Here is a 15,398-nt window from a genome sequence, read left to right on the forward strand (position 1 = left end):
GCCACTCAACGATCTCAACGATAAAAGGGATCAAATCCTCGACTTCCCGCATATCAAGGGTGTGTTGTGCCATACTGTATAGATAAAGGCAGATTAATAATAAAGAAATTACGTCTACCGTAAGATTCTGAGTTTGCAAATGTCGACTCTAATTGTAGTTTCGTGAAATTCAATGTTTTATATCAAAGTTAATTATCCATCCTTTGTTAAAAGTTACATTTCTTCTACATCTTTTTTAATATTAACTCAGATGTTAAAAGGATGACGTGAATCGACGTCGAGACATCCAGAGTGCCTTTTAAGACCGTTGATCGGTTTTAGAATAAATATTTTAATTGTGTACTGAACAACGTTGATCGTTTTAGTATTTTAATATTAAGTCAGATGTTAAAAGGATGACGTGAATCGACGTTGAGACATCCAGAGTGCCTTTTAAGACCGTTGATCGGTTTTAGAATAAAGATGTTAATTGTGTACTGAACAACGTTGAGCGTTTTAGTATTTTAATATTAACTCTGACAGATATCTTTGTTTTAAAGAAATGGACTCTACGAAGTTCAAAATGATGTTATACATCATAGATTTTTATAATTTTTAATCAGGTTCTGATGTTCGTGAGACCATTTAATGCAAGAATTTCGAACGATTTTCTTTTTTACCAACGAACATATTACGTTGCAAAAGAAATACCACAGCTTATTATGATACACTGGAATAGCCTTTTCACATAGATTTCAGAAAAAAAAAAGATGAGACCACTTTGTTTCTCTAGCGACTTTGGTTGACGATTGAAAGTCGTTAAATATATTTGCCATTATGTATATAATCTTTGAATGTTCTTCTTGTAAAATTGTGATTATATCTGTTTTTCCCATTAGCAAAATTTTGTTGATATTAATTACTTCTGGTTACCTTTTGTAATCCAGTCCAATCATCTCGGTTTATCGCTTAATTATTATATTTTGTTTTTTCGTTTGCTGGATTTCGCTCAAAGCTCTGATGGATTATCTGCGCTGGCCTTACTAATTTAGAAGTGATAGACAACTCTTGGGCTACTCTTTTACCAACGAATAGTAGAATTGGTCGTCACATTATTACGCCCCCTTCCCTTCGTATTCACGATTGATTATTATTAAGATAATGAATTGTCATGACATTTTTATGACGAGAAAGAAGCATTCTAGGCCTAATTCCAATGCTGGCCAGATTGCATATTAAGTAATAATTATTTAGTTTTTGTTATTCTTAATGATATACCTAACAACGCCGAATTTGAATACTTAATATGTTTTAGTCATCTGTTTTACATACTAATTAAGTTGACCTTAAAAAGTGATGCGTTTAGTGGCTTGGTTTAAAACTTAGACTTTAAAATTTAAAGGCTGAGAAAATAATAGAATGTCTCATGTTGCAGTGTAAGAAGGTTAAGATTCTTAGCTTTTGAATGTAAATGTCATATATCTACAATCATTAGCCCCCCAGTGGCACAGCAGTATGAAACCGGGTTTCGATACCCGTGGTGGGCAGAGCACAGATAGCCCATTGTGAAGCTTTGTGTTTAACTACAAACAAATACAATCATTAACACATGTTTTAATAAATATATTGAGTAGAAACGTTTGAGCATTTTAGCCATGTTGGCCTAAAAGAACAAATTTTAACTTGCTTTTGATTTTAGTTTTGATTCTCCACTAGAAAAGTCCCTTTAGAAAGACTTTTCCAAGTGCAGAGTGAAACATATGGTGACAAGAGTACACCATTAGTGGTCTGTTAATCTGACACCAAAAATAAGATAAAACAATCATGTAATGTATTGAAAATATTTTAAGTCTTAAGAATAACAAAGGTTTCGTATTCATCAAATTATATGTCAGGATAATCTCAAGTAATAACGTAAGAAGAAGGTTGTTATTGTTTTACTCTAAATGGTCTTCTACAATAAGTTAAAGCTACTTGATTGATTAACTTGTAAAAACATGTAAGATAGCAAACAATAAGTGACTAGTGAAGGGTTATTTTGATGTAAAAATAATTTAGGTTTCACTTTTATATATTCAAACTTAATGTGAAAAACAAATTGTTCTTTGGACAGCCACGTTGATGCTTGGTTAAATTCATTTATTTCTTTCATATACTTACAGGGTTATTAATAGGCTCATTAACATTATCTGTAGACGAAAGCGGAAAGTAGCGTGGATTTGATTTGGAAAATTCTCATTCATTTCACCGATAGCTGGTGTTATGGGTGAGACGGTATAATCCTTTATGTTGTCAGCTTGTCAATGCCATCATCTAAGGACGTTTCTTTCTACATACATAATGGTTCTATATTTTTTCGTAGTTAATTATTTTAAGTTTTAAAGAGTAAGATTCACTAAAATTCCCGTGGAACGAATCAATCATATTCCTTCTAAATCAGGAGAGATTTCATTATAATTATGAATAGTCGTTTGTATCTCAGAAACAGCATGAAATAATTACCTAGAGGTGGAAATATGTAAAAAAATCGGTTGAAATATTATTATAACAATTCATTCTAGAGTAGAAATCATACCTATGATTTTTTTCCTTATAAACGAGTGTATTTCAATCTTCCATTGCTAGTCAATGAATACTAATATGATTTTAAAAACTCAGTCATAAATACATATCTTTTTTATATAAAGCTGATTTAAAATAAAAAAAATATTCAGTTGTTTTATTGTAATAGCTCACTCCATAAAAACAAAACAATAGTAAGTATTTTATTATTTAAACTAGTTGCTGATAACGTCTGAGAAAATCGGAGTGAATGGCGTAGATCGACTAAGCTTCCGTCAAAAATATTTAACTTTAAGCCTAATCGTCCTTTTAACTTTGTACTTCCAGGTCAACAAAAGTACAAATGATGGTTGTCAGCCAATCTTCTAAACCTCTCAACATCCAAGTCAGGAAAAACAACATTAAACAGACTAAAGAGTTCAAATACCTTGGCAGCATCTTCTCGAAAGAGGGAAATATGGACCTAGAGTTAGAAACATGATGCCACAAAATGGCGCTAGCAATATCAATGGACACTAAACGTGAACTAATAAATACAATATTCATTCCATCCTTTTTTTGCTAATATAAGAGGAAATGAACAGAATATCAGAACATATGAAATAAGGTCCATGTGCACAGTAGTAAATATTACACGAAGGAATAACATCAAGAATAAAAGTAAAATATTTGTGGTTGGAGTGATTCTACAACACGCAGAAAAACAGAGGATCAGATGGTTTGACCAACCAACCAACACCTAATAACAGCCGGCTCTCAGGAAACACAGGAAAAAAGGGGTCAGGATAGCGATGGGTGGATGGGGTTTCTGAAACTTTGCACTGACATGGCATCATCATCACGCAGGCTACCAACTTCATCCGGTAATATATTTTTACATTCTCCTGTGGAGCCACTAAGCACAAACTACCGATAAAACAAAACAAACTTTCAAGACTATTACCATTAGTAGTATAAAATAAATTTCAGCAGAGAAAAAAAAAGAAAAATATTATCACAGGTATTTAAGCTCAATTTAATTAAAAATAAGCTTCTTTGTACTTACTGTTTTTATACTTTCCGATGGCTCAGCAGTAAGTCTGGGGGCTTAAAACGCTAAAAATCGGGTTTCGATATCTTTCGGTAAACAGAACATTTATGGTACATTGTATAGCATTATGCTTCACAAAAAACAAACCTGACCATATTAATTATTATGTGTAAAATGAATAAGCAGGATCACAGGATGTCAAGTTTGCTGTTCTTAAACTTATAATTAAACACACTATAGCATATGCGCGTTTAGTTTAAAAAAAAACGGAAAACATCGGACGACATTCTAATCATAAAAAAGACACATCATCGACTTTACACAGCATATTCACTGTTTTGTGAGTTTGAAACTCGAACATACAGACGTATAAATGCAGATAAGTAAAGTAGACAATAGATTTTTTGTGTGTCTTATATATTTAACTTTCTATTTTAAAGTATAACAACTCGTTCGAAAATTGATTAATATTTTATCTAACTGCTACATTATTAAAGTTTAGTTTAGTTTAGTTTATAATTATGCACAAAGCTACACAAGGGCTATCTGTGCTCTGCCCACCACGGGTATCGAAACCAGGTTTCTAGCGTTGTAAGTCCGCAGACATACCGCTGTGCCACTGGGGGGCGACATTATTAAAGAGTTACTTTTACATGTCTTACAGCCTACCCACAGAGTGAAACCATATTTTCTTATCAATCATTTTATTACAGTTTCTGCTATGAAATATTTACAATGAAATCAAAATGCATATGAAGTAACTCATAGGATGTATACATCTCATTTATAACTTACCTATTTTCTGTTAATATCAAACTGTCAAACTTTATTTTCTCAATAACATTTCACTAAAGTTAGCAATGGTTTAGTAAATAAATGTTTGAAAACTAATAGTACACATTACCATATATATATCCATCTTTATGTCTGTCGTTTCAAGTGTAGTATCTGTTATATTTTCTGGTTGGATGTTTTAAATGAATGCGAACATTTTTAAAGAAACGAATAATTGTTTTTCTGTTTAGTTGAGTTACTGAACTTATGTTGGAGAAAATACTTACAAACAAAGCAAAATATAACAGAAAAATAAACGATTAATGAAGCTATAACTGAAGTATTAATAAAAAAACATTATAAAGTTTTTTAAGTTACATTTTGACAACCTGATATTCCTCTGTCACTATAAAGTCGTTTTATTACTAAAGTTTGAAACATTTTTATGGTTTGTTGGAAATTTCGCGTAGTAATACTCGCGCTAGCCGTCCCTAATTTAGTTAGCCAACACCGCCCACCGACAACTTTTGGCCTAGTCTTTTACCAAAGAATTGTGGGATTAATCGTTACATTGTAACGCCCCAGCTGCTGAAAGGACGAGCACATTCGGTGAGGGGGCTTAGAACCCGCGACCTGCAAATTGCGAGCCCAACGCCTTAACTACGAAGCCATGCTAGGCCCGAAAATAGTTCATGAATTGTGAAAAGAAATCACTTTACGTGATAAATGAACTTTTAATGGTCAGTGCTCCTATTCATGTCATCTGAGTTACTTATTCGATTTATTTCAACTTGAAAACTTTCTCAAAAAAGGATTAATAGAATGGCACATTGATATCTGTTAGTAACATTTATATCAGCACAACCGTTTTAATGTTATCCTTGGCTTCCAAAAATGTCGCTTTATTAACTCTAAGATCTTCTAGCTTAAGTAAAGCGACTTTACAAGGCTTTTATTACTGACAGACAGCAAATTCCTAGAAAAGTGAAATAGAGAGTTTGTAAAATAAGGATAATTTACCAGTAACTTGGTTTGCTGTACGTTTTTATTAACACATCTCTTATTATGTTTCATTAGTTGATGACGTCATTAGGAAATCTAGGGGTGAAGTGTGCACATTTCCTCCTTATAGAATAAAAATTTTTCACAAAGAGTAGAAACTAGGAATTTCAAAACATTCTGTAAATTAGGCTATTGTTGTATATAATACAGGCACGAGCTGGACGGACTACTTTTTTTTCAAAAAGCACCCAAAATATAAGTATTTTCACTCAGTTATTTTTAATTTTGTAAAGTTTGTAAAAAGTGCAAGAAAGCTAAAAGATTTACAATTAAAATAGTAGAAACTGTAAAGTGTTTAATCAGTCAATTAAAAAAATATACGGTTGATAGAAGGTATCATTTTTATAGTGCTCAATATCGAGAAAGGAAAGTATGAAAAGAAGCATATTTGGAAAATGAAACTGTTTTTAGTTTCTTTCAAAGCGAAACAGTAAAAGAAAGTGAAACGACTACCAGTAGAACGAGTCAAGTGATATTAATGCTAAAACTAATAAAAAGAGTATGCTACAACTTTTTGCTACTCTGTCTCACGAATGGAAGAATCCATAGCTTTTAATGACAAAGGGAATTATAAAGATTAAAAGCAGAGAGAAAGCAAAAATACACGTTTATTTGATTTGTTTGATTCAACTGAATGTCCAAACATCTATTCACAAGTGCGGACAATGACCTTCCCAAAGTTGAGAAGGGAAGGAAGTTCTGAACAATTTACTACACACGATAACTTGTTAATGGAGAAGAAGAATCAAGAAAGACAGTGAGTTCAATATTTGGTCTCATGCGATTTTGTGTTGTTGTTGTTGTTCTTTTCTCTTAACTAACTCCTTACTGGCGTTCAACACGGATCAAAGAACTGTACAAAACTTGTCAGAGCAACTTATATGTCGACGTAAAAAGCCGCCAAATAATTTGGATGAATTTTAACGACAGAAAGTATTAGAACTCTTACTGAAAATGATGAAACTATCAGTACGGAAAATCTGGGCCTGATTAAACAAGAGACGAATCATTGGCTAGCTGTAATTGAAATACTTATTGTCTTGATAACAGTTCATGGGATTCTAAACTAATGCTCTTCGCGTAAGTCATGAGAGACTCTTTAAAACTGGAAATTAAAATTTTCTGTTTTGTCTGTGTAATATTGGGCTATGTTTGATTCTTAGGATAATTACATCATGAGAGATTCATAAGCACTATCTGGAAAATAACATCCAGAATCAGTTGAGTCAATTGCTGTTAACTACAGCCATGTATTACTCGATTGTGCCTGTTGTGCTCCATATACAAGCCATACAGAACAGATGAGAATGATTGTTCGGCTTGTCACAGATGCTGAAACACCTGTGACTAAAGATGGGGAGGTCAGCGTCAGCCAGTATTTTCTCAGATTTTTGCCACTAAAAGACTCGGGTATAGTGCGGTATGACCAAAGTTGTTCTGGAAATGGTATCATGCCTGAAATATTTACGAGGATATGACAGCGGAGCCAACATGCAAAGCAAGACCAAGGATTTTCAAAAAATATACATAGAGAGAGTTGGAGACGTAAATCTAGATTTTTTTATCATGTCTGTAGAAGAAATATTTCAGAAATTACAATTTCTTTTTCGTTAGTAGCTCTATGGAATTTATTAGTCAAAACGTTTTTAAGAGGTTTTTCATTTAAAAGCCATATCTAGTCTAATTTGACCAACTACAAAGAAATCACCAATAGTTGAACAGCAAAAAGAAGTACATGTTGCCTTTATAGACATTTGCTTGTTTCACAAATTTTCGAAAAACTACAGAAGGACTATCCATAATTTTAAAGTCAATTACCAACAGCACCGACCATCAACTCTTTGGTCTATCTGATCGAATAGTGAGATTTTGACTGTCACTCCTATAATGCACCAACGGAACAAAGTGCGTAGCACATTCTGCGGCAAATGGGATGTGAACCATGGAAATGCAGATTCACAGTAAGGCACACTAACTACTAGGTCACACCTGATTCTGCTACGTAGAGCAATATGTGATTGTTTGTTCGTTTGTAGTCAAGCGCATTGGGCTATCTGTGCTCTGCCCACCACAAGTATCGAAACGCGGTTTTTAGCAATGCAAGTCCTCAGACATACTGCTGTACCACTAGGGGGGGGCAGCAATATTTGAAAAATTCCCATTAAAAACTATGACCAGTCTTATTTAAACAATTAACAGATCAAGACATATAAGCTTGTAATACAAATGTAGTTAATCAATTTATTCCCACTGACACTAGTTTTAAGATATATCGAAAGTGGACGCAGTAATTTAAGCAGAGTTCCAAGGTTCTTTGAAGTGCTTCGAAAACTGGGCCACTCACGTTCACAAGCTACAGGAATGACAATCTTAATTTGTTATTTTTTGCTCACTGGAGATTTTTTTGTGTCTTTGAAGATCGTTAGCAGTTTGATGACTATAAAGAGAATTGATCGATGCAAGAGATTTGCCTCAAACAATTCTCAGGAACTTATAACAAGTTTGGACACTTTTAAAACATAATTTGTCGAAATGCATCACCATAACAACTGAAACGTTTGTTGTCTTACCACCACTGAAATTATACGAAGGGTCACGGAATCTTCAACCACGGTGGTGAGCAAATGACCTTGTTGAATGAAATTCATAACGGATCCTTGAGATGCTAATTTTCATTCAATATGAAGATCAAAACCTATCTATTATTTAGTTTCCTAATATTTATTTTTTATAAGCCTTCCCGGATTGTCGGGATTAATTTACCAACAGACAGGAAATGGAAAAAGGGATCTAGATATTGAAACCTAATTGAAGCTTCAAATATGTAAAATTTATTTTCATATGTTCATATCTATCTTTAAGAAATTAATTTGGTACACTGTATATTACTTAAAAATAGTTAGTTTTTGTTTTTATTTTGTGTAGCATCTGCCCCCCCCCCCAATTTGAAACGACTATTTTTCTAATTTTGGAGGGTACTTCCGAATTTGATGTTTGACATTGTTATTTATCTCCATCTGAAGCACGAGTACTGCGGTAAAATATGTGCAACAAGCAAAAATACCCGTCCCCAGTGACGGTAAAAGTTTAAGTTAATTTATCATTTAAATTATTTCATGGAATTTATAAAGGTTAATTGTGTTGTACTCTTGGTTTCACTCAGAGCCAAGGCTTTGAGCTAGTTATACTGCCCTCTACGGAAAGTAATTGTTGAACATTTCAGTCATGCTAAGAGCCACTCAACAATAACATACGGTAAATCTACATTTTTATTCCTAAAGTTACGTCACATTTTGAAATGTGAATGATAGTGTGATTAATTCCTAACAAGTTAGTGTAGAATATCCTAACATTATTCATGCCTGTTCTTCCGTCGTTTCAAAAGTGAATGTTGAGCTGTGCCTGGATGCGTAGCTTTTCAAACGCAGCGGTAAGCGGCCGCACCCTGGTTCGCAATATGTTTAAGATTAAAATAGCAACTAAAGATTTTAAAACAATAGACAGCTTTTAATAAATAGACGAAATAAAATGATAATCAGAGAAACCTAATCAAAAACAATAATTTTTGCAAGGATTTAGAGGATTCTGACTTTTTGAAATAAAAATAATCAATTCTAATAAAGCATTTAGTATTTTCAACCTGAACGGCATCATATGAGGTATCAAACTTCGGCATAGCCTTTCTAATTTAGTGTTTGAAATTTCTGATTAAGGAAGGGCAATTAATCAGCTACACCCAGACCCAAAATTAACCTAATTATATATTAACTATAACTTCCTCAAAGAAGAAAATGCGGAACGTGTTCAGTAGCACGTCGCGACTCAAAACATGAACTTTCTGACACGCACCCCGGCACGCTAACTATTTAACTACGTAGTAAGAAGAGGCTATTAGCACGTTAGTAAATAACACTGCTGATGCTAATTAACATTCGAAGTATTACAACATTCAGTTATTTAATACACAGGAAGTTTAAAGAAGAACAATAAAAAATTTTGTTGTTTGTAGAACACAAGAACTGCAACTGTTTGTTCATGTACGTTCACAGACAGAAACACTGAACACTTCGTAGGATTTTGCTTGTTTTACGTTAAAACTCAAAGGTTCAAAATGTGCTATTTGCGATACGCCCACTGTGGCTATCGAACCCCATTTTTAGCGTCATAAAATCATAAAATTAGCGCTGATCCATCAAAATGTAACTAAGATACTCCAATTATAAGTCTAATCTATATTCTGTGAATACCTTTTTATGTTAATGTTATCTAACAATCTTAACATAATATAAGGATAGTTATTCGTTGAAATAACTAACTTTACGGTTTTATCTGCACCTTATCCATTGTGCATCAAGATTCTGTTACTCAAAGGAATGTAAGTGCTCTGTAAGTTGCTAACTTCTGCACATAACGTGTTTCCCTTAGAACCAGTAATGACCAACATTATATCACGCGTTGGTTTCAGTTTACGCGCTCCTCTTCTTCCTAACTCTCACTCAGCAGTGAGTATAGGTCTTATTGATTTACTGAGATTAACCTCATTTTATTCATTTCTGTCTTCCACTTACCCATTTAAACCTGATGACTGTCTTCTCGCGTTGACGCTGTGGTTACTTGGCCCGCTCCAGGAATAAAAAAAAATAACTTCCTGGTTCTCCAGTTCTTCTGAATGATCGTAAAGTTATTTAATTCAAGCAAGTATTTGTTTGGTTATTTTAGCGAAAAGCCCCACGATAAGCTATATGCGCTCTGTTCACCGCGGGGAATCTAACCCTGGATTTTAGCGTTGTAAATCCATAAATGATCAAGAACTCAAGTAAAAATGATAATATTAATAGCAAATATTTGATGTTAGAAATAAAAATAAATAATATTGTGTTATTAACCCTCACCCTAATTCTGATTTGTAAAGTACTTAAATATAATTGTTAATATTATATCATTCACCTACTTAATCTTGCTCACATCATAACAGTTATAGTTTATGTAATTGATGATGAAAATAGCATCTTGACCACTATGATATCTTTCGTATTCCATCCGGCCTTATGAGCCCTGTATTAGACGAAAAGCCTGTTCAGCACTGGATATGGCATATATATTCAATGTATTTCACATATTATTGCATATTCTTCTTTGTTTTTATTGATACGTTCCTAGCATTAAGTGAATGCAGCAGTTAAATTTCATTGGATACAACAAAACCTACACAAGATGTAAGCTTACTGGACATATAAAGATATTTATTTTTTAAACACAAGTGCCGGTAGTGCATATTTAAAGACATTTACGTTTCTAACGGTGTCATGAAAACATATAGCTAATCAAACTTCAAACATTGTTATCTGTATCTTTCTGTTGCCTTAGCTCAAACGAAATTACATTACTTTGAATAAACGTTCATTTTACTTGAGGGCTTGTAAGCTGTATTAATTCACGTTGTATGTGAATTTATTTGTTTGTTCTTGAGCTAACAGGACCAATCTTGCAGGCAGACTAGGGATGGAGTGGGGTCTTATGTATATAGCGTATACCCTTACCGAGGGGGTCTAGGCGCCCTCTGAAGGCCACGCATGCATGGTGAGTATCTAGGAGTATATTTACAGGGTCGATAACTTGTATCTCGTATCGGATTTCGTGTTCCTGGCCCCCATTGGAATCCCGGGGACACACTTTTTGAAATCGTGTTTATACCCTCTATCACAAGCTAGCGGGATCACGCGTGCTCAGGAACCATGAGCGGTTGTTATTTTTGGTCGGGTACGGCCCCTCCTGGGATACCTATAGAACTAACTGGGAATAATTAAGGAGCTTAATCGGAACACTGGAACCTCTATGGATCATAATCTATGACTCATGAGGAGACTTTGAGCCCTGATGTGGAGCTTAAATCATTCATGATGTCAGAAAAACACGTAGGTTCAAGAAATATTGATACAAAATGATAAAAACCCTATAACCCGAGCTTTTACGAAAGGTGGACCTATGTTCTTCAGGGGCAAACTGAATTTATGTTTAAATCAATTAGTGTAAGCAGATTATATAATGCAACGAAGAATAATGACGAAATACTATAGCCCTAAACTCTTACAAAATGTATTTTTACTTACCCTTATAAGGACAAAAAGTCTTATGCTAAAAACACTTACTGTACGATCCTTTCTAACGCATTCTAACTGAATTCTGTAAAAAGAATCATTCTCTCTCATAAGATGGTTGTTGCTGACGGATTTATAAAACAACAAAAGCAAAACGGTTGAGTTTGAGTAGCAATGTTATGTGTAAAACGCATCCTATTGCTGCCCCTCACAGACAGATTTCTTAACATGTCGTTAACGATTGATTTAGTTCTTAAGTATCCTTTTCTTCATTTCACCTAACACGCTTCATGATGACCACTAAGTTATTTGGCCCACGAACACGTGTTGTTTCCCGCCAAACTTCTACGACTTTCATTTCGCCGCCAGCTTTATCAGTTTTCGTTGTCAATTTCATGAGCACTTCTCGCCGAAAAACAAGTGCTACGCGATATATACTGGATGCAATATCGCAAGGTAATTACAAATTCGATAGCATTTCTTCTTCTTAAGACAAGTGTTTTTTGTTTGTTTTTTGTCCAGAAGGGTAATAACGTTTTGTTTGTTTTGTTCGATTTGTAAATTCGAAACGTTTTATGGTACACTTTCCGTTGAGCACATCTGGGCGCAGGCGTCTTTTGCTATGGTCTTTCCATCATTATTACAAACAGTACACCTAGTAAAAGACCACAATAAACGAAAACGCTTAAAGTAATTTCTTCTTTGGAGCTGCAATAGTTTAACTCAAGAGTTTCATTTGATTCTTCGAATTATGTTTGGAATTTCGATTATTTGTAATTTTAAATCCACGATTTTATATTATTTCATGTTTTCATTAATATGAGCGACAAACAGAAATAAAATACACTTGTTTTATGATAACAAACAACGATAAAATATTATACTAAAACCTAAATTTCTATAACCTAGCGCATTACGTTGTCTGTCATATGTAGAGAAGTAATTTAGTGCCCTTCAGATAGGATGGTTAGCGAAAAATGAAAGACATAATACTTGAACAAGATTGTTTTAAAACTACGTGAGAAACATAACATAGCGCGCTACCTGGATTTAGATATCAGTAACATTAATCAAACATTCAAGCTCAAAAGCCTCCCAGTAGCACAGCGGTATGTCCACGGACTTACAACGCTAGAAACCGGGTTTCGATATCCGTGGTGGGCAGAGCACAGATAGCCCATTGTGTAGCTTTGTGCTTAACTTCAAATAAACAAACAATCAAGTTCAAAGATATCAACAAAACTGACACTTTCAACTTTGAAGTTACAAGTTTTCCGATTCCAAATAAGTTATATCAGTGTTTACTACTCACAACAAATAAGTTATACTAGTGTTTACTACTCACAACAAATAAGTTATATTAGTCTTTACTACTCACAACAAATAAGTTATATTAATGTTTACTACTCACAACAAATAAGTTATATTAGTGTTTACTACTCACAACAAATAAGTTATATTAATGTTTACTACTCACAACAAATAAGTTATATTAGTGTTTACTACTCACAACAAATAAGTTATATTAATGTTTACTACTCACAACAAATAAGTTATATTAGTCTTTACTACTCACAACAAATAAGTTATATTAAGTCTTTACTACTCACAACAAATAAGTTAGATTAATGTTTACTACTCACAACAAATAAGTTAGATTAATGTTTACCACTACTCACAACAAATAAGTTATATTAATGTTTACTACTCACAACAAATAAGTTATATTAGTGTTTACTACTCACAACAAATAAGTTATATTAGTCTTTACTACTCACAACAAATAAGTTATATTAATGTTTACTACTCAAAAGAAATAAGTTATATTAGTTTTTTGAAAAAATGATTCTAGCAACGGGATATATGGCAAAATGTTTTGCAAGACAAAGACTGAAGTTAAAAATATCTTCAACAACTAGCATTTTTATTGAGGTGTAAATGAAATAAGATAAAAATTCACAGAACTGGATTGCAATATTAAGAACAAGAAAGTGGAGTATCAACTTGAGAAGACTAAAGAGAATATACTGAATATTGTAATTCGACAAAATAAGAAGTTTTATAGCCGAGAAAGAAAAAAGAGTGTATTTAGCTCTAGCTAAGGAAATGAATGAAGACTGGGAATGAAGAATGGGAAAGGAAGTCGTGGATAAATACACAAAAAATATTGCTACATGTAAAACTATGTTGAACAAAAAGTTAAAAACTTTATTAATTCAGAAAAAAGAAGTGAATGAAGAACATTACAAACTATATTCATTGCCAGATATGTACAATAGTTTTTTTTAAATAACCTAAAGTCATAAATAAATCTGATTTAACACTAAATGATAAACAGATTGATGTTTTAAACAGAGGTTTAAATTTCTCAGTTGATCCAAATAAAGGTTTTAAAAAAAGATATCATAACTGAAATTGAGACTAACTTGAAAAATTAAATGATGAAAAAGTGTATATTATTAAAAGTGAATGTTGCACTTTATTAAATAATTCTAAGTTCAAAAATAATAATAAAAAGGACTTGAAAATTTAAAGGAACAGGATGCTGTCATTTGCAAGACTGATAAAGGGGGACAAACTGTCATTCTTAATAGAAATTATTACGATTCTAAACTTGAAGACATTTTGAAAGAAGGTCCGTATGAGAACACATAAACTTAAGAGTTGTATAACTTAAACACCTTATGAAAAGCTAAGATCAATTCCCAGTAACGTTATTTTACCTAGATTATATGCCTTGCCTAAAGTTCATAAGATTGGTAACAATTTCAGGCCTATTGTATCTAATATTAAGAGTTCAACTTATAATGTAACAAAATTTATATCTAAAAAATTCTCATTTTTAAGTGATAAAAATAAATACTCAATTAAGAACTCGTTTGAATTTGTGGAAAGAATTGAGCATATAATTTTAGATCAAAAATATATATTGGTGTAATTTGATGTTGTGTCAATGTTCACGAAAGTACCTGTGAAAAATACTATTGAATGTTTTGGGAAGAAACTGAAAGAAAATAATAATTCAGTCTTAGAAGCAATGAATATAATTAACCTGGTAGAAATATGTGTTGAAAACTCATTTTTCCAAATTAATAGCAAAGTTTATAAACAGAACGAGGGTTTAGCTATGGGTTCTCCTTTATCTCCATTATTGTGTGATTTATTTATGGACAGTTTTGAAAGTGAAGCACTAGAAACAGCAGATAAAAAACGTGAAATTTGGTTAAGGTATGTAGATGACACATTTTTGATTTGGCTGTATGGTAAAGATGAACTAGCTAATTTTGCTAATTACCTTAATAACATTGATAATTCTATAAGATTTAATTATGAAGTTGAGATCAATGGTTGTTTATCTTTTTTGGATGTTTTAGTGAGTAAAAATAAGGATAAATTGGAAACTACCATTTATCGTAAACCTTTCTCTGTAATCATTCCGCTACATCAACAATCTTGTCACACTACATCTAAAAACCTATGTTTTTTACTCTTATGTGAACAGGATATTAAAATTATGTTGTAAACAGGATGATATCAATAATGAGTTATTGTTAAATAAGCACATAGCAGTGGAAAGAGGTTTTAATCCAGATGTTGTTGACAGAGCTGTCATAAAACTAAAAAACAGGGATAAAAATATTACGTTAAAACCATTTGCTGAAAAAAGCAAGAAAGAATGTTTAGTACTATCATTTATACCTGGTTTATCTTGTCAAATAATGAAAAAAAATTAAAAAGCAAATAAATATTTTTCCGATATACAAACCGATAAACAAAGTCAGCGAAATTTTTAATACGACTAATGATAAAATTGATTTAATGGAAATATTTGGCATATATAAAATATTATGTGAATGTAAAAAAGTTTATATAGGACAAACTAGACGAAATTT

Source organism: Limulus polyphemus, unplaced genomic scaffold, assembly GCF_000517525.1.
Source record: "Limulus polyphemus unplaced genomic scaffold, Limulus_polyphemus-2.1.2 Scaffold292, whole genome shotgun sequence".
In the NCBI taxonomy this organism is placed as follows: Eukaryota; Metazoa; Arthropoda; class Merostomata; order Xiphosura; family Limulidae; genus Limulus; species Limulus polyphemus.